General features: G+C 51.7%; 1 long non-coding RNA gene across 6 annotated transcripts in view; it reads right to left on the bottom strand.

Annotated features, from left to right (window-relative positions):
• LOC123354795 overlaps positions 1–20,357 on the bottom strand; it is a 60,347-nt gene that overhangs the window by 16,140 nt on the left and 23,850 nt on the right. For 5 of the 6 annotated variants that reach the window (XR_006574880.1, XR_006574882.1, XR_006574884.1 and 2 more), the window contains one exon: positions 63–136. This is a non-coding gene — a long non-coding RNA (uncharacterized LOC123354795). Of the gene's footprint in view, positions 1–62; positions 137–14,584; positions 14,686–20,357 lie in introns of all 6 variants that reach the window. The other variant, XR_006574881.1, reaches the window with a different exon arrangement.

The raw sequence follows: 20,357 nt of genomic DNA, 5'->3' as shown, positions 1-20,357 counted from the left end.
TACAATAACTGAACCTCTTATCCCTTTTCCCCAGCCGTAAGAAGGAGATAATACCCGCCTACCTGCCAAGCACGTTGTGAAGCCTCGTGTGTGTAAAACGTTTGGAGATCTCAGATCACAGATGAAAGGGAATCCCCTAGAAAAAAACACGCTAATATCAGGATGGAGGGGGTATTGTTCTCCATTGCTTTTGCCCAGGATTGACTTTCAGACGCATACTCCTTCCAACTCCACCTGAATCAAGGTGGTCCAGCTGCCCCCCCCAGAAAGCTGCTTCTCCTATGCCAAAGCCACCCAGGGCCTGAAGTTGTCAGACTTCTAGGGCTCCGGAAAAAGACTTCCTAACCCAGCCAGGCTCTGTTCCTCAGGGAACAGCTGTCTGCAGAGAGTGATTTGTTTTCTGCGTGTAAAGAGCGGATTTTCCATGCTGTGCAGCTTGTCCAGCAGAGGGAGAGTGCACCTTGGAGATTAATAAAGGCTAGGGAAGCCAGGCAGCTACAGCGCAGCCAGAAATACACGCCAGCCAGTCGCCTCCCCCAGAAAGAGTCACGGCCTATTTACAAGAGGCTCCGGCAAAGAGCAGGGTGACGGGGCGCAGCACAAGTCTGGACTGATGTGCATACCGGGTCTGGTGACCTGTTGCCCCTCCAGCAGTTACTCCAATGCAAAAGGAGCGTGAAAAGCTAATGTGATTCAGCGCCTGTCTATGTGCAGAGGTGCTCTGGAATATCTATGCCAGCTCAACTCCATGTGTGGATGTGGTTATTCTGGAATAACAGGGCCTTATTCCAAATTAGCTAAATCCATTTGGAATAACAGTGTCCACACATGGAGCTAATCTGGAATAATTAATTCACTTTAAATTCACACCCTACTTTACTCCAGATTAACTTTAATGAGTAGCCAAGCCCTTAGTAAGGGTTTGATGCCCTCTTTGCACTGGTATAAATGACTCCACATAGCGCAGGGCAGCAGAGACTCATGCTGAAGGAGGACAGAATAGGAGTGTAATGCTCCAGGAGAATCTGCAACAGCAGAGGCTGCAGTGGGTCAGGGTTGAGGTGCATGGGCAGAGCAGAGGAGGTGGGTAGAACTAGAATGATAGTGGGTGCCCTGGGGCACAGACGAGGAGCTTTGGCATGCTGTGGGTGGGAGAGGAGAGGACTAGAGGGACAGGGTTCAGGTGCATTGGAGGAGCTGAGGCGGGCAGAACTGGAACAGACAGTCAGGACTAAGGTACATTGGTCGAACCAGTGATGTGTGCGGTCCCTGCACATCATTAGCAATCAGAGCCAGCAGCGCTTCGTCTTCCTGTTCACAGCCCCACAGAGAACACAGGCCGACTCTCCCCCCCCTTCATAAGTGCAGAACCTCTCTGTCCCTGCCCCTAATTCCCTCTGCTACAGAAACTCCTTCCAAACTCTTATCCAGAGAGAACGGCACACCCTGCATGGACACAGGTGGACCATTTCCATCCCCAACCTCTAAGATTCTATGCAATGGTCCCTCCTATGGGTTGGAGCAGGATCAGTCCTGCCTCTTTCATGAGTCCTAGGCATCAGTGGGCATGCCTACCCAGCCAAAAAAAACAAACCCTGCAACAGCGAGTCTCAGAGTCCAGCTCAACGGATTCGGCCTCAGGCTACGGGGCTAAAACTAGCTGTGTAGATGTTATACTCAGGCCGGAGCCCAGGCCCTGAAACCCTGCCACAAGATGAGGGGGGGCTTGCACCAGTTCCCTGGGAGATGGTTGCACTGCCTGATTGAAAGCACAATCTAAAAGTCACAGATAGGGCACAGAAGATCTGTTCCTGGTCACGCAGAGTCAGCTTTTCAAGAGCCCAGTTCCCTTTTAGGCACCTATAAAAGGAGAGGTTTTCAAGTGCCCAGCCCCCAGCAGCTCACACCCACTTCTGAAATACCAGCCACTTATTTTGGTACCTAAAGGACAGCTGGGCTCTTTTGAAAGTCTGTGACCACTGGCAAGTCCCTTCCCAGCTTGATGCCTCAGTTTCCCCATCTGTAAAATAGATACAATAGTCTTGTGAATACGTTGAGTCTCTCAGCAAGATGGCTCTTCACATATGCCAGCTGTTATCGTCCCTAAAAATCTCTGTCAGGACTTTCTTCCTGAAGTGCAGCCTGCATTTTTCTTTCCTCATTTCATCCCATTACTTGTAGTTCTGCTCCCTGGCACTATGACTATTATTAATTATTGGTCTCCATTAGCACCTACACGCCTCAGCTGAGTTTGGGGCTCCTCTACGGTAGGCATTGTACACACATCTCGTAAGACAGCCCCTTCCCTGGAGAGCTTGCAAATTAAATGTACAACATACACAAAGTGTGTGTGCGAGGGGGAGAATGAAGCATTATCCCCATTTTACAGATGGGGAAACTGAGGCCGGGGGAAGTGGCTCGCCCAAAGTCACACAAGAAAGTCTGTGTCAGAGATGGGAACGGAGGACAGATTTCCTGAGTCCCGGTCTAGTGCCTTGACCACAAGGCCAGCCTTCCTCTCAGTACCCTAAGTATCCTAATATTCCTCCTTCCCTTTGCTTTTCGAACCCTTCACATACATGTAGCTTACCCTCCTGCCTTCAGGAAGCTGTCACTCAGCCAAACTCTCTCTCTCTCTGTCTCTCATTTAATTTTCCCCTCCCCCATTTCCATGCTTCTTTGTTCCGAGCTCCTTCCCATTTGTCACTATCTTTTGGGGAGGGAGGCCAGAGAACTGAACACAATATTCCAGGAGCCTTACGCAGAGGGACACATCACTTCCCAGCATCTGCTTCTTCATTTCCTGGGGGCAGCATTTCTTATGGCAACCAGCAGCTTCTTGTTTTTCTTGCTCGCACTTTGATTAACACACACGGCTAGATCTCTCTCTCTAAGGGGCCCCCGCTGGGTTAGTGATCAGGTTGTGCGGAATAGTATGTCTGCTCTGGGAGATTATGGGGATATTGTAGAGGGCTATGGCACAGCTGGTGCCCATACACATTTCAAATTGCTCGTTACCCCCTTGGAAGGCTTCCTCACATATTATAATCATTCCAAGAGCCGTGCTGCTCCAGCATGGGTGACATTAATTATAAACCACAAATCTAAATTATGGCCCTGCCCTGTTTCACAAAAATCAAGTAGTTGCACAGTGCCTTCCATCTGGGGATCTCAAAACACTTTACAAATACTAAGCTTCAAAACCTACCTTGGGCAGCTGGCAAGCATCCCGTTATTCCAGTTTCCAGATGGGGAAACTGAGGCACCATGCAAGGATGTGACTGGCCCAAGGTCAATAGCAGAGCTGGGACGAGAACTCAAGGACCCCTTCTCCCATTGCAGGAGCGAAGTTAACCTTAAGGGACAAGCCATGCCCCAGGGGTGGGAATGAAAACCCTCCTGAGTAGAAATGGATCACTAACAACCTGCTCGATTTCAGTAACTGCAACTGCTGTACCCATGTTTCTTGGTGCACTGAGGAATCACCTGGCACTCACCTGGATTTCCTTAAAAAATGGGTCACCTTGTGCAAGTCACTTCCCCTCTCTGCCTGTCTCCTCCTCCCCTTGGCCCTATCTGTTTAGATTACCTTCTTCAGGGTAAGGACTGTCTCTTGCTACATGTACGTACAGTCCCTGCTACAGTGGGGCCCTGATCTCAGCCTCTAAGTCTACTGTGTGACGGGTTCGGTCACAGCGACCCCCTTGGGATTGTCACCTGACGTGCTGAATTAACCTCTGTGCCTGTTCTCCCGGCCAGCTTGGGACTCCAGAACCCTGCCATGTTGAGCCAGACACGCAAGCCTGCTCCAACACAGACCCAGGTCTGGTCCACACCTCCAAAGCTGCAGACTTTAACCAAAAACTGCTCAGCAAGTCACCTATCTCCAGCACCCAGACACCAAGTTCCCAATGGGATCCAAACCCCAAATAAAACCGTTTTACTCTGTATAAAGCTTACACAGGGTAAACTCATAAATTGTCCACCCTCTATAACACTGATAGAGAAATATGCACAGCTGTTTGCTCCCCCAGGTATTAATCACTTACTCTGGGTTAATAAAATCACTTTTGTTTATTAATTAAGTATAAAAAGTAGGATATAAGTGGTTCCAAGTAATAAGTCAGAACTAAGTAAGTTACCAAGCAAAATAAAACAATATGCAAATCTAAGCGTAATACATTAAGAAAATGAAAACAGGTAAATCTCACCTTTAGAGGTGTGCCAATACCCTTCTTTCACAGACTAGATGCCTTCCTAGTCCGGGCCCAATCCTTTCCCCGGTACACTTCTTGTCAGTTCCAGCTCAGGTGGTAACTAGGGGATTTCTCATAACTGGCCACCCTCTTTTGTTCAGTTCTACCCACTTTTATAGCTTTGGCACAAGGCGGGAACCTTGTCTTTCTCTGGCTTCCCACCCTTCCTTCTAAATGGAAAAGCACCAGGTTTAAAGATGGATTCATAGAATCATAAACTTTATGGTCAGAAGGGACCATTATGATCAGTCTGACCTACTCCTGCACAGCGTAGGCCACAGAATCTCACCCACCCACTCCTGTATCAAACCTGTGCCTGAGCCACTGAAGTCCTCAAATCATGGTTTAAATACTTCAAGATGCAGAGAATCTTCCAGCAAGTGACCCTTGCCCAACGCTGCAGAGGAAGGCAAAAAAAACCAGGGCATTCGCCTATCTGCCCTGGAGGAAAATGCCTTCCTGACCCCAAATATGGCAATCAGCTAAACCCTGAGCATGTGGGCAAGACTCACCAGCCAGCACCCAGGAAAGAATTTTCTGTAGTAACTCAGATCCCACCCTATCTAGTATCCCATCACAGGCCATTGGGTATATTTACCACTAATAGTCAAAGACCAATTAATTGCCAGAATTAGGCTATCCCATCATACCATCCCCTCCATAAACTTATCAAGCTTAGTCTTGAAGCCAGATATGTCTTTTGCCCCCACTATTCCCTTTGGAAGGCTGTTCCAGAACTTCACTCCTCTGATGGTTAGAAGCCTTCATCTAATTTCAAGTCTAAACTTCCCGATGGTCAGTTTATATCCATTTGTTCTTGTGTCCACATTGGTACTGAGCTTAAATAATTCCTCTCCCTCCCTGGTATTTATCCCTCTGATATATTTATACAGAGCAATCATATCTCCCCTCAGCCTTCTTTTGCTTAGGCTAAAAAAGCCAAGCTCTTTGAGTCTCCTTTCATAAGACAGGTTTTCCATTCCTCGGATCATCCTAGTAGCCCTTCTCTGTACCTGTTCCAGTTTGAATTCATCCTTCTTAAACATGGGAGACCAGAACTGCACACAGTATTTCAGATGAGGTCTCACCAGTGCCTTGTATAACGGTACTAACGTCTCCTTATCTCTACTGGAAATACCTCGCCTGATGCATCCCAAGACCGCATTAGCTTTTTTCACAGCCAGGTCACATTGGCGACTCATAGTCATCCTGTGATCAACCAATTCTCCGAGGTCCTTCTCCTCTGTTACTTCCAACTGATGCGTCCTCAACTTATAACAAAAATTCTTGTTATTAATCCCTAAATGCATGACCTTGCACTTTTCACTATTCAATTTCATCCTATTACTATTAATCCAGTTTACAAGGTCATCCAGATCTTCCTGTATAATATCCCGGTCCTTCTCTGTATTGGCAATACCTCCCAGCTTTGTGTCATCCGCAAACTTTATTAGCACATTCCCACTTTTTCTGCCAAGGTCAGTAATAAAAAGATGATATAAAATTGGTCCCAAAACCGATCCCTGAGGAATTCCACTAGTAACCTCCCTCCAGCCTGACAGTTCACCTTTCAGTACGACCTGTTGTAGTCTCCCCTTTAACCAGTTCCTTATCCACCTTTCAATTTTCATATTGATCCCCATCTTTTCCAATTTAGCTAATAATTCCCCATGTGGAACCATATCAAATGCCTTACTGAAATCGAGGTAAATTAGATCCACTGCATTTTCTTTGTCTAAAAAATCTGTTACCTTCTCAAAGAAGGAGATCAGGTTGGTTTGGCACGATCTACCTTTTGTAAAACCCATGTTTATTTTTCCCCCCCAATTACCATTCACCTTAATGGCCTTAACAACTTTCTCCTTCAAAATTTTTTCCAAGACCTTGCATACTACAGATGTCAAACTAACAGGCCTGTAGTTGCCCGGATCACTTCCCCCACCCCCCTTTCTTAAAGATAGGAACTATGTTAGCAATTCTCCAGTCATACAGTACAACCCCGGAGTTTACAGATTCATTAAAAATTCTTGGTAATGGGCTTGCAATTTCATGTGCCAGTTCCTTTAATATTCTTGGATGAAGATTATCTGGGCCCCCCGATTTAGTCCCATTAAGCTGTTCAAGTTTGGCTTCTACCTCGGATGTGGTAATATCTATCTCCATATCCTCATTCCCATTTGTCATCCTGACGTTATCCTTAAGATCCTCATTAGCCTGAGGCAAAGTATTTGTTTAGATATTGGGCCATGCCTAGATTATCCTTAACCTCCACTCCATCCTCAGCATTTAGCGGTCCCACTTTTCTTGGTTTTCTTATTTATATATTTTATTTTATTTATATTTTCAGTATCATATGACATGTTCACATGTCCTGTGAGCCCCCCTCCAATTTTCTAGGACTTGCTCACACATATGCACTGGAGGCTTGCAGGTAAACAGAGACATCTGCAATCAATTGTCCTAGTCAATGGGAGCCATCAAGATTCTAAACCACCATTAATGGCCCACACTTTGCATAATTACAATAGGACCTCAGATATGCTTCATATTCCTAGTTTCAGATACAAGAATAATACATTCATACAAATAGGATGACCACACTCAGATTATAAACTTTGCAATGATATCTTACAAGAGATTTTGCATGAAGAGTATTCCAGTTATACTATATTCACACTCATTAGCCTATTTCCATAAAATCATATGGAGTGCAACGTCACATACTGTAATACAAATAAATTATAATAATCCGATTACAGACTGAGGTCCAAGCTGTGGGAAGTACTGAGCAGCAGGCGACCAACACCTCTTGGATTTTGGCCCTCAAAGAAGTTCCAAAGGGTCTCCCATATCCTCAGAAGTATGTAGACGTCTAACCCCCCTTGATTTCAGTGTCAGTTAGGCTCCTAAATACCTGAGGATCTGGGCCCAAGATCCAAAGCAAAGCACTTTCTATAGCAGTTCAGACAAAAGCAAATTATTTAGTCACAGGTGCAAGCTAGAACATTCCTTGCAACACTGTTGCCCTGACGCCTCCTGAGCCAATAGGAACCGAGGGGGCATCTGTTTCTCTAGCTAACCCATAGGTAATGAACCGAGGACAAGGGCAGGGTAAACCCTTTAGTTACTGGATGAAAAGCAGCCATTGGATAAAGCACCTGTTTAACACCGATCGTACTGTAAATGGCAGATTAAGAAGATGCAGCTGCAGGGGCAGATGACGTGCGGGCGCGTGGAAATGCATGGTTTGAACTGCTAGCAGCACCTCCGTTTCAGCATCGGCTTGGCATAAAACAGACAGAAGCACAGTGAGATGCTCTGGACAGGTGCTATCAGCCACCACTGCCCCTCCAAATGATTCTGACAAATTGTTTGTCACAATAATCTGATTGGCTCTTGCCAGGGTTTCATCCTTTTATCAGTTCTCACACTGATCATCCATCACAGCCCTTACATCTGCCAGGAGCAGCTCAAGTCAGAGGCTCTGGAGCTGGGGATGGGGCAGCACCAGGGATGGGAGGGGAGGAGATGGGTAGAGGAGAGATTGAGAATACAGGCCAGGACCTAAGGCCACTACCTGGTGGGATTTCATTGCTTGGGCAGCACAAGTTTCCCCCACACCCCTGAGAGAGAGAGAACAAGGCAGGGAGATTTCAAGAACCCTAGTGGACCCAACTAGTGGATCTGAGAGCCCTACAGAAAGGAGGAGAAACGGAGACAGAGCAGGCGGGAGAAGACTCCATTCCAGGTGACAAGGCAGGCTTTGCCTGGGCTCCTTACCCAGCACTCATGAGCTGGGCTGTTTAAAAAGCCAAAGAAGGGTGAGTACAAAGCAGGCATAGGGAGGAGAGTCCAGATCCAGAATAATGGGTAGCAGGAGGAAGAGGGTAAGTTAACTCAATGCTTTTGAACCTCAAAAAGATCACAGGTTCCCAGAAGGGGAAGCCTGGTGCTTAGACACTGTGGGAGAGGCTCCTCATACAACCTGAAGCCAGAGATATTTCAAAAAGAGACCCATTAGGGTATTGAAAAATTGGAGAGAAGAGCCACACAAATGATCCGAGGGCTGGAGAACACCTCTTACAGTGAGAGAGTTAAGAACCCCCATCAGTTTTCTCAGAACAATCAAGGTGACTTGATTATAGTGTATAAGGATCTTCCTGAGGAGAAGATACCGGGCAGTAAAGGATTCTTTAATCGAGCAGAGAAAGGCAGAACAAGAAGCAAAGATTGGAAGCTGAAGCCAGACAAATGCCAATTAGAATGAAATGAGGCACAAATTGGTTACCAGCGAGGGAGGTTAGCCATTTGGAACAGACGCCGCAGGGAATTGGTGGAGTCTTCAGGCTGACATGTGTGGGAGAAGAACCTACACGGAGTAGGACAGAAACTCAAATCAAGACCAGAGGCCTTGCCGGAAGACAGGCTTTAGCCAAACAAGTTACTGGGCTCAGTGCAGGGGTAACTGGGTGATGTTCTCCAGCCTGTGTTCTACAGAAGGTCAGACTAGATGATCTAATGGTCCTTTCTGGCCTTCAGGTCTATGAATTAGGGACCCTCTGGCCCAGCCCTTACAGCCAGTTCTCAGCACCTCCCCATCATCCGTCTTCTAGCATTTTGTCCAGTTGGGTTTCTGATGCTCCGAGTCCAAGCAATGCAGCCCCCATCCCTTCTCTTGGGGATGTTGTACCACATCTCAGTAGACCTCTCTGGTGGGAAGCTCTCCCTGATGCTTAGCCTAGATGTCCCCTTCCCTCATTTCTCCCCCATTACCTGTAATATGCCCACTTCCCAGAGCACCCTGGAACTATCGCCTCCCTGCTGGGAGATATTTGGCAGATTTTCTAAGTGCCTAGCATTCACAAATGCAGCATTGCCAGCTCAGTTCTCAGACATCATGAGCCAGCCCTCCCACTCCTAAAAGTATTATGAGAGTAGCTATAAAATCATGAGATTTTAAAAAGTACATATTAATGCTGGGTTCAGTTTCTTTGCCTTCTAGGGGTTTGAGTCTTTAAGGGTCACATTTCCCAGCCTCTCTCTGCAGCCACCAATCTAACAGTGGTCTATCTTTTTTTTTAAAAAACGTAAGCCGAGATTCTCACATACTTAATCACTTGACTCCAGGAGCTGAGGCTTTAAAAACCAGATAGCAAACGTCATGAGACTCAGACTAATCTGGTAAGAGTCAGCAATGCTGCAAACGGGACCAGCTTTCGCAGAGAACTCAGTTCCCAGTGTGCCAAGCTCCCTGATAAGTCTAGCCCCAGTCTGCTGGCTGTTCTCACATACTCCTTTCGTCACTTGGTCAGTCGAGAGGGGTCAGATTCATCTGTGGTGGAAAAAAAGCCAGTGGGTGAATGCAGCAGGATCTGTTTGGCTTCTCCCAGATCTCATTAAAACAAAGTCAAACTTGTAGGTGGATCTAGGGGGAAAAACCTAGAGCCAGATCTACAGATTTCTGCCACCCCAGCTATCTCACTCAGGGCTGAGAAGGGGTGTGATCCTTGACCACCTTAGCTATGCCAGTAATAGCCCCCAGTGCACAGACAGTTATACCAGCTAAGCTTGTTTTGCTGGGTGGGTCAGGGCTGAGCTAAGTTCTAGCGGGAACAGCAGCATCCATCCTGGGAGCACTTGGCCAGCATAGCGTGCCGGGATCGCTCCACCAGCAAAGCATGCCCAACTTAGACCTGGCCTGAGAGAGAGCCAGAGGAGGGGAAAAGCATGGAACTGGGAGGAAGGGAAGGACTGTCTGCAGGGACAGAGAAGAAAGGCAAGAGAAGAAAGGAGTTCAGCTAGAGATGGAGACGAACGGGGAGAGAGAAAAGGAGGGAGCGAGCTGAGGCAAGCTGGATACACTCTGCTACAGCGTCTGCCCAAGCTCTCCGCGCAGTGCAGCCCCCACCCCCACTCCTCAGCCAGGGCTGGTTTCAGGCCCAGGCATAGCCCACCCCTCTGCAAAGCCCCTAGCCCAGAGGTGGGCAAACTATGGCCCGCGAGACCCTCCTGCCAGCCCCTGAGCTCCTGGTCCAGGAGGCTAGTCCCCGGCACCTCCCCTGCTGCTCCCCTTCCCCCACAGCTTACTTCACCACTGGTGCAATATTCTGGGCAGCAGGGCTGCAAGCTCTTGCCGGGCAGTGCAGCTGCAAAGCTGCAGCCTGACCCAGTGCTCTGTGCTGCGGGGTGCATGGCTGGCTCTAGCCAGGCGGCACGGCCGCCTGACCCGGTGCTCTGTGCTGCGGGGTGCATGGCTGGCTCCAGCCGGGCGGCACGGCCGCCTGACCCGGTGCTCTGTGCTGCAGGGTGCATGGCTGGCTCTAGCCAGGCGGCACGGCCGCCTGACCCGGTGCTCTGTGCTGCGCGGTGCATGGCTGGCTCTAGCCAGGAGGCGTGGCTGCCTGTCCTGGTGCTCTGGGTGGCACGGCTGTAGCGCCGCCAGCCACCAGTGCTCCAGGAAGTGCAGTAAGGGGGCAGGGCAGTTCAGGGTTGTGGTCAGGGGGTGGGGGACAGGAGGGTTGAATGGGGATGGGGTACATGGGGGGGGGCAGGCAAGAATGAGAGGAGGGGTTGGACAGGGCAGCAGGGAACAGACAGGGGCAGGTGGTCTGGGAGCGGTCAGGGAACAGGGGGGCTGGAGGGGGCAGGAGTACCAGGGGGCAAGAAGCAGGGGGGGTTAGATAGGGGGCAGGACATGCCTGACTGTTTGGGGACTGACTGGTCCTCTATACAATTTCAGAAACCCGATGGGGCCCCTCAGGCCAAAAAGTTTGCCCGCCCCTGCCCTAGCCTAAAGCTGTTAACAGAGCACACTCCCAAATCTTGCATGGGCTTCCCCAACTGGCCAGAGGCAGGGCTTTTTCTCTGTGCCTGGTGCTCAGGGTCTGCCCTGCAGAGGACTCCACGGGCCACCCGCTGGACTCAGCATCTCTGGGCTCTGACTGACAGCAGGGCGAGGACAGGGTGGGGACGGGCACAACCCCGTGCAGGGCTCAGCCCACCAACCCTCACAGGCACTTGCTAGGGCCGAACCCTGCTTCTCATCCTCACAGGGGGGCTGGCCCTCGCTGGCCTGCTGAGGGCAGCCGGCCTTCTGCAGCAATGCCAGGTAGTTGCCTCCCGCTGGGCAGGAGCACTTCCAGCCTGCAGCTGCTGGCACCCGCGCAGAGGTGGAAGTCTATGACTCAGGAGATGAGGCAGATCCGAGGGAAAAGGAGAGCGTGGAAGGTGGAGGGCAAGGCAGCTGCGCGTCCTGTGGGCCTACACACCGCCTTGCTGGCTCCTCCATTACTCACGGCCCAGCTGCTGGGGTGCGTGTGTGTGTGAACGCGCCCCCAAAAGCACTGACTCACCAGAAACCGGGCCGACGCGGAGAAGCAGAGCTGGGATATTTTTATCCCCTCTGCTGATGCAGATTCGTTTCTCTTTCTATTTTGGCGGGTGGGTTTGGGTTTGGAGACAGACACGGCAGGCGCTGAGCGCAGGCTCTTTGTCTGGCGCCGTAATTGGAAAGCAAAGCTTGCGCGCTCAGACGCACAGCTGCTAAGCTCCCTCGCCTTGGAATCCATCCAGCACTGCTGGATTGCCCTCTGTTCCCTTTGCCTGTGCTTAAGTCACCTCCATAAATAACTCACTCTCCTCCATCCCTCTCCGGCTCACGCCCCCACGCTCCCCTGCTATGTTCCAGCCCCTGTCAGCTCAGTGATTCCACCCGCTTTGAGGCCAGTTTTACTTCCCACTTTTTAACACTGTTTTTCATCCCAGGGGCTCAGCAAACCATCATTGTCCTCATGTTGCCAAAAGGGGAAATTGAGGCACAGAGAGAACTGACTTGCCTAAGGCCATTAGTGACAGAGCTAGAAATAGAACCCAGGAGTCCTGGCACCCACTCTCCTATGCTCATCTCCATACTATAGGAGAATTTTTTTTTAAATGAGCTTTTTCCATGTGTGTTTCTGTACCTGGAGTACTAGTGGCCATGCAACAGAGAAGGAGACTGCAGTGTCATAACATTAACCCCTGCTGGACCCATGACCGTGTGTGCACATCTGAGCATAAGAGGAAGGATGAACTTGTGGTTAAGCACCTAGGAAATCTGGATTCAATTGCCAGCTCTGCCACTGACATCCTGGGGTAAGTCAGTTCATCTGTAAAATGCAATAATCCTTCGTGCGTCTTGACTATTTCAATTGAATGCACCTGGTGGCACGTTCTGTCCCTCATATGTATGTACAGCACCTAGCACAAAGGGGCTGGGACTGACTGCAAAACACATTAGTGTGTGTGTGTGCATGCACACCACTGAGTGCAAAGTGCAAGGGGGACAAATACCAGACAATTCCTGAGACACAGGAGGTTGGGGAGAGACAGCATCCGCACAGCTGGTGAGAAATCCCCACTCAGGACTAATCACTGCAGCTTCTGGGGAGAGATTTTTGGCACCATCTCTAAAACGTCACTTTGAGCAGAGACTTGGCAAAGAAAAGAAATTGTTTACCAGAATTAAATGGGAATCGCTCAAAACAAAAGGCACCAGGCCTGCTACTATTTATTATCCCTGCAAGTGTTCACTATCTAAACCTCTCCACAGCCCTCTGAATGGGATGCCACTTCCCTTCCTCGCTGCTAAAGGTTCCTCTCTCCCCCGCCTCCAAGAAGGAGATTCACCACCTCTATTGCTCTCCTTCCCCAAAAAGGAGACACCGGCAGACCTCTCTGCACCATGCTGCAGGGGAAGAGCCAGAGGCACCATGAACTCCTTCAGGGATTGGGTTAGTGGCAGCCTAACTCACACAGCATTGACCCAGCTACAACAGGGGTGTGCAGCAAAGCAAAACCCTAAAACGGGTAGATACTTAAGTTTTCACCCCAGGGATAGGCTGGGCTTTTTTAGGTCACATGTGGGTAGGTTCAGAGACCTTTCCCCATCAAAATCCCTTCCAATTATGGGCACACTCATAAGCAAGGGGTGCAAAGGTCTATAGAAGCCTGGCTTGTTTATGAAAGGTAAGTACAGCGAGACACCAGGTCAGGGCTCATCTTCAACTCTGCTCTGCTGCAATTGGCTTGTACCTGGCCTAGTAGGTCCTCCCAGCAGCTCTTTCAAAGAGTTCACCAACTCTGTGGCACAGCAACCCTTCCCCTGGTTGTCACCTGCTTGCTCTGACAATGCCCCTTTTAAGCTTTCTTCCTCTAAGTGGGGCAGGCACTGCAGGTGTGTCTCGTCTGTCCTGGCTGGGCCCAGAGCTCATTAGCTTCTTCCTGATTGGGGCAGGGCCGTGCCCCATCACAACTCCTCTTCCTCCAAAGTAGCTTTGATTTTTCAAATCTGAAAGCTGTCAAGTGAGACCTCTCCCCTGTAGGGCCCAGATCCTGCTGATGAGCTGCACTCAATACTCCCGCTGGGGCTTCTCTTCCCTGAATGAGGCCACACCTAGGGCCCTGGCCGTTCAGTGGGGAAAGGTAAACAGGCAAGGAAGAACGGAAACATACGGTGCAGCCCTGCAGAGCAGGCTCCATCCCACTCCCCCACCCCGGGACAGCTGTGGAGTGGAGGTTGCAGCTTGCACCCAGAGATGTCCCAAGATGAGCTGGGGCTTTCATGCTGCTGCAGCGTAATGAGCTTTGCTGTGGCCAAGTTCACAGGCGGCGACGTTCAGGACCGCCTAGAATATTTAGGGGGTCTGGGGTCTTCGGCGGCAGGGACCCCCTGCCACCGAATTGCCGCCGAAGACCCGGAGCAGAAGAAGCTCCGGGGGCCTGGGCCCATGAGAGTTTTCCGGGGTCCCCAGAGTGAGTGAAGGACCCTGCTCCAGCGTCCCCGAAAAACTCTCATGGAGGGCCCAGGGCCTGGGGCAAATTGCCCCATTTGCCCCCTCCCCTCTGGGCGGCCCTGGCGACATTCACTCAGAGAAGGTGCAGCGGACCCCCTGCACGGGGCACTCCCGGGCTGAGTTTTCACTGATCCACAAACTCCAGCTCAGGGGATGAGCATGGACTATTCAAGCTCAGGAACGGCAGAGCGAGGGGTAGTTTTCATCCCACAGCCACTCGCGTGTTTCCATGGTGCTAATGAACCGTGGCCACAGACCTACAGGAGGTCATCAGCGGGGCTCAGGCCTGCTGGCAGAGAATCACAGCGACTGGGGTCACCGTGAGAGGGAGACAGCATCCTATGCAGGCTTATCAGATCTGCACAGGCCAGGAATTCACCCTGCAGCTACAATGGCTCCCTGGAGCCCTTTCTGCATGTAGGACATGGGGCTGGTCGCTATTTCACATTCATCACTATTGTTTTTTAAAACCACCAGGTAACATTTCATACTCACTCTCATCCCAGCGGGTCATGCTGGTCCCCCGACACTGGCCACTTGGGGACAGCTTCTTCAGCGTCAAACCCTGAGTGGTACAGGCAGGTGGAACTGGGGATCTGAGGGCCAAGAAGCAAAGCAGGGTGATGGCCTGTGCTTTAAGAGTCTGCCCCTGTATGCAGTGAAATCCCTGGGCCAGATTCTGCAGTCAAACGCCTCATACATCAGACGTACTCAGGATTCACAGCAGTGGCACTGACAGCGGGATCCGGCCCGCACTGCTGAGTTAATTGAATCTCTGCCTTCTGTCCTGGGGCTGTGACTTTTGTTAATAAATTCCCTGAATGGCTGCCAGATTCCCTCCTCTCGGTCTCCTCGGCCTTATCATCTCTGAAAGGAGGCGATTTTTGTGAGCGCCTTTATCCACTTCCCTCCTCAACGGGGGGAGTTGTATAATTCCAGCATCTAACAAGAATTCAGCAACCCTGGTTAAGGGCGGTGTGAGATGAGTTTTTAATGTGCTGATGAGCTGACTCTCAGACCTCGGCATAGCAAGGGGTGGGGGGAGGAGGGGGAATTGCTTACGTTCAGATCCTGCCTGTCCACTGAAGGTAGGGCAAGAAGTAAAGGGCTCAATCTGCACTAAGGGAGATGTAGTTAGGCTCTGGAAGGGAGGCTGTGGAATCCCCACCATTGGAAGGTGTTAAGAACAGGTTGGCCAAACACCTGTCAGGGATGGTCTAGCTTTACTTGTCCTGCCTCAGCGCAGGGGGTAGACTCAATGAGTTCTCGAGGTCCCTTCCAGTCCTTTCTGTGATTCTATATCTAGCCAGAAGAACCCCTGAGGGAAAGGCAGTCCTGGTGGGGAGGGGCTGCTTTGAAAGCAGAGTAGATTATTGTAGCATGAAAGAGTTAAGAGACTTGCCCAGGGTCACACCATAAGTCAGTGGCAGAGCGGGGAACACGAGTCCTAATTTCCCCCTTGCGCTAACCCATACTCCCTACCAGTCATTTGCCTGCCTGAAAGCTGCTCACTGCAAACCCCAGAGCTCCGCTGCCAAGTTCTAACCGCTAGCCCACCCTTCCCCTTCCTAGGGCTGGGAGGGCCGAGGCCCGGTGCTGTGCTCTAACCACTAAACCGCCTTCCTTGGGCTGGGTTCAGAATCCCGGAGTCCTGAGACCCAGTGGCGTATACTTTAACCGCTAGACCCACACCTCCGGGCTAGCGCTGGGAACAGAATCCAGGCATTCAGGGTCCCAGTGCTTTGCTCCCTGTTTACACTGGCTGGCCAGAAGGCAAAGCCCCCAGGCAAAGCAGCAGAGGCCGAGGACTCAGAGGAACCAAGCTGGAGAAAAGAATGGTGTGCGCTGCAGTTCCTCTGGGCTGGCTCCTCTCGAGGTGGCTGAACGGCCGCACGCTGAGTGAGTGGGAGCAGCCGTGGCACTGGAAGCGGGGCATGGCCATGGCAGGTCATTTATGGGTGGTGCAATGAGGTCTGAGCCTGAGGACTCAGCGAATGAAAGGGAACTGGCCACATGCCAGTCCCTGTGCCTGCCTCTCCTGGCATAGCTGTATGCCCCTGCCCCTCTCACGTCCGATCTGCTTCTCCTCTCTCTCCCCTCCATCCCCCAGTATGGCCTTCCCTCAGCCCCCAGACAGCTGCTCACAGGGCTTCAGGCACCCGAGAATCAGCCAGTGCCAGCAATCGCCTTGTCGGTGTCAGACCGACACCTGGGACCTGCAGGCACCCTTTCAGCGCCACTGCCTGCAGTGGGATTGGAGCTGACAGAGAGGCCCAGGGAGGCAGAGAGGGAGTGATATGAACGCACAGGCCCCATGAGCAGAGGTGCCAACATGCTCTTCTCCGGCACAAACGCATACGTTGAGCAGAGGCGGCGGCTTGGCAGGCCTAGTGCGAGGGGGGAGGGTGAGTAGGGCACTCCCCTAGGACGTGGGAGAGCTGTGTTCTAATTCTAGCTCTGCCACTGACCACCTATGTGCCCTTGGGCAAGTCACTTGGTCTCACCATGCCTCAGTTTCCCCAGCTGTAAAATTATACTTATCCTCCTTTGTAGAGCCCGTGAAAGCCATGGCTGGTATGCACTGAATGTTACTATTCCCAGTAGTATTAGCCGAGCCCTTCATCCATGAAAAGCAGTGAACCAACTCCTCGGCAGATAAAACATTTTTTATAAAGGGGTGGGGGGGTGTTGTGGGCATTACAGAATGAACAGGACCACAAGTGCAGGGATTTGCTTCAGCGCACTTGGCCAAAATTACCCTCCTGCCAGCACTGGTGTGCAGAGGGCCGGCTTGTTATCACCATACACCCCAGACCTGGCTGCATTTCAGATGCTGATTTGTAACATGCCTTGTTATGAAAGCCGCTGTGCAAGGGATTAGGAGGCAGGTGGTACTCACATGGGATGGGAGCTGAGCTGCTGCCCTTCGAATGGATTTTAAAAGGGAAAAGAAACTTCAAATGCAGCAGTAATGGGAGAGAAAGTGAACAGCAGAGCTGTGCCTGTTCCAGTGCTCCAATGCTTTCAGAACCCTTTGGCCTGGAAATCTCTCAAGCTTTCTGAGACATCCTGTTGGACATATATTTACAGCTTTTCTTATGCTCCATGTGGACTAGTGGTTAGAGCAGGGCACCGGGTGTCAGAAGTCCTGGGTTCCAGTCCTAGCACTGAGGAAGTACAGGGTAGTGGTTAGAGCCCTGGGCTCTAATCTCAGCACAGGGAAGGGGCACAGGGTAGTGGTTAGGGTGGGATGAACTGGCAGTCAGGTGTACTGTTCCACAGCTGATTTGCTGAGTGGCCTTGGGCAAGTCACTGCACTTGACTGTGCCTCAGTTCCCCCTCTGTAAAATGGGGATAATGCTACTGACCTTTGTAAAGTGCTTTGAGATCTATGGCGGAATGGCGCTATAGAAGAGCCAGGTGGTATTATTACTATTATTCCTGTTCATAAAGGGCACTCAGACCATGAGACAGATGTCCCCTCCTCTGCCCAGCCTGGCCTGGGGGAGAAAGTGCTTTGGTGGGCTCCATACCGGTGGTGGCAGCACAGTGCCGTAGGTCGCCGCGGTCACCCCCCCAGTGAACTGCGGCAATGCTGGCCTGCAGCCCAGCCTCGCACAAGGAGTGGGAGGCTGACGAGAGGGGGTTGTGGACAGGCTGTTTGCCTGCCTGCAGAGCACCAGCTGAGAGAGAGAAGAGGGGGCAGGCGCTCCCGAAGTCGTGTTCCTTTGCTTCTCTCTGGTACAAGGGTGGGTGGGAGACACACATGGCTGTCTGCAGATCAGCCTGGGAAAGTGTCCCACCTGCCTGGGTGGGGAGGGATGGTCCCCTGCTATTCCCTCCCCAAGGAGAGGACCCAAGAGAGAAATGACATGCCCCACGCCAGAGAATTCCCTCCCAACGCACGACTGTGCTCACGCAGACAGGTCCGCAGCACGCATGCACACGCCTTCACACACCGGGACACCTCTGTGCACACTCGCCCGCTCACTCACACACTGCTCTCTCCTCTTCTGCTCCCATCGGGTCAGACCTTAGCAGTGCAAACTCCACAGCAGCCTCCCATCTGCAGCAAAGTTACCCCTGCCCCTCAGGAGATTGTGAGCGGTTTTCACGTAGGAGAAAGGAAAAGGCAGAGAGCTCGAGCTATTTAACAGAGTCTAAACCTTGCCGTGTCCTTCAGGAAGGGACTGAGCAGAGCCCAGGGCAGGGCTGGTCAGAGAAATGAGTGATATGTCATGGTAGGGGGTTGGTTACACCCTGGATAATTCCCTGCACATCTTTAACCCCCCTCTTTCGGAGAATCTGTAAGCAGTTTGGAAACCTGAACCAACTCCCAACTCCACCGTGAGGTAGGTCAGGATCATTATCCCTAGGTCACATGGGGGGAAACTGAGGCACAGAGACTTGCCCAAAGTCACATAGCAAGTCAAGGGAAAAGCTGGGAATAGAACCCAGGAGTCCTGACTCCCAGATCTGAGCTTAAATCACTAGCCCATCCTTCTCTGGGCAGTTCCAGACCCAGTCGGTCAGTTGCTTTATCACAGGTGCCACAGATTCAACTGCAGGAATGAGAACCCAGCTGGGCTTTCGGTGCTTCTGACAGCACCGCCAGGCATGAGGATGGTGCCAAGGGACCTGGGCTGGGGAGGCAGGAGACAGAACTGAATCCAGGCCCCTGTCCCGTGGCTGTATCAGCCAGGGCAACAGGGTGGGTGGAACTCAGCTCTACAGGGAAGCCAGACTCCTGCCCGTCTGACTTGGGCATGGGGTGATGATCTGGGCCCCATCGCTATAAAAAAGCTCAAGGGAAAGAGGGTCTACTCTCATCTCACCTGGCATCCAGGGACAGCCTTACCGAACGGCTCAGGGCAGGAGTGGCCTCTCACCTCGCGGGCTGATCTGGACTCTAGCACAGAGACACAGCTGGCAAGGAGGGAGAGATCAGGCCAACCTGCCGGGTGCGAAGCCAACCCATTCCCCTTCGCCCACTGGAGATATGGGCCCTGATCGAAAGAGAGACAAAGTCAGGAGGGAAGGGACTTCAAATGAAAGCAGATCCTTGCCCTGATATGCTCCTTGTTAGCGCCCAACGACACGGGCCTGCACAGTGTTAAACCCTCTCTCTCTCTCTCTCTGTAGGGTGATGTCTGGCTGTGGTTCCGGCTGGCGAAGGGATGGGTCAGAGGTAGAGGGGGTGAGGGGGTCTCCAGGCTCAGGCAATGCTAGCAGCCGGGACCCAGGCCCGCAAAGCAGTGTCTCTGCAAACAAATCCATTTTCCTTCCAACACTGCCAAGAGCAGAGCAAGCCCTGCTGCACTCCCACTGCAACGTTGCAGGTGTCGTCCCCTCTCTGCCCCCAGCCTGGCTATAAATAGCCAATCCCAAACACCAGGCCCATGTGCTCACCTCCCAGTTCTGTCTGCTCCAGCCCCATGTGCAAATCCAGATACTGCAACGTGCTCCCATGCTCCCCAGGGAGGTGATTTCACCTGTGCTCTACCTCCCTAGGCCCACCCAGCCTCCTCCACTGGCTCCCATCACTGGCCAATCCTCTACCCTGCTGGAACTAGGGGTGCTGCTGGCTGGAAGTGGTTCCCATCACAGACAGGGTTTACAGCTTGGTTCAATGGCTCTCAGCACCCCCGCTATACACATTGTTCCAGCATCCCTGCTGCGGACCGATTATTACCAGCTAACCCTTACTCTGGGCCGCCTGTCTGCTTAGCCGCATTTCCACGCCATGAGCCAGGGCTCCCTCTTGTGGCTCAGGCCAAGTCAAGATTTCAGCTCGTTCCCTGACAAGTGCCGGGGACAGAAAATCTAATTAAAGAGCAGAGGCAGCTGCTGCCCGATTGCTATGGGAACCAGAGAGGAGATGGCCCTTTCTCAGTGGTGGGGTGCTGTAGCGGGACCATTGGGAGTGCTGCTGGGAAGGGGCAGATAGCTTGGGCTCAACAGCAGGTACGATACACCAAGGGGCCGGCTTCGGCTCTGGCGTAAGCAGCCTTAACTTGTGAGAAGCCCATGGCGCTGTATCAGACTGACCACTCGCTGATTATCTCCTAGGTGCCTTTGAGTCAGGGGTTCAAACCTCTGCAGGGTGCAAGGAGACCTCCTAGGTAGAGCAGGTAAACCAAGCATTTTACTATGAGGCTTATTCAGATGAGGCCTCGCATACCAACATCCTGTCTGCTAAGCATAGACATCAAAGATCCAGGGATTAGACCAAGTGTCTTTGCCCGGAACTGCCCCCTTGCCATTTGTT

Source organism: Mauremys mutica, chromosome 22 (assembly GCF_020497125.1).
Source record: "Mauremys mutica isolate MM-2020 ecotype Southern chromosome 22, ASM2049712v1, whole genome shotgun sequence".
Lineage (NCBI taxonomy): Eukaryota > Metazoa > Chordata > Testudines > Geoemydidae > Mauremys > Mauremys mutica.
The sequence above is the reverse complement of the archived record's forward strand: the minus strand, read 5'-3'. Positions and strand labels throughout refer to the sequence as shown.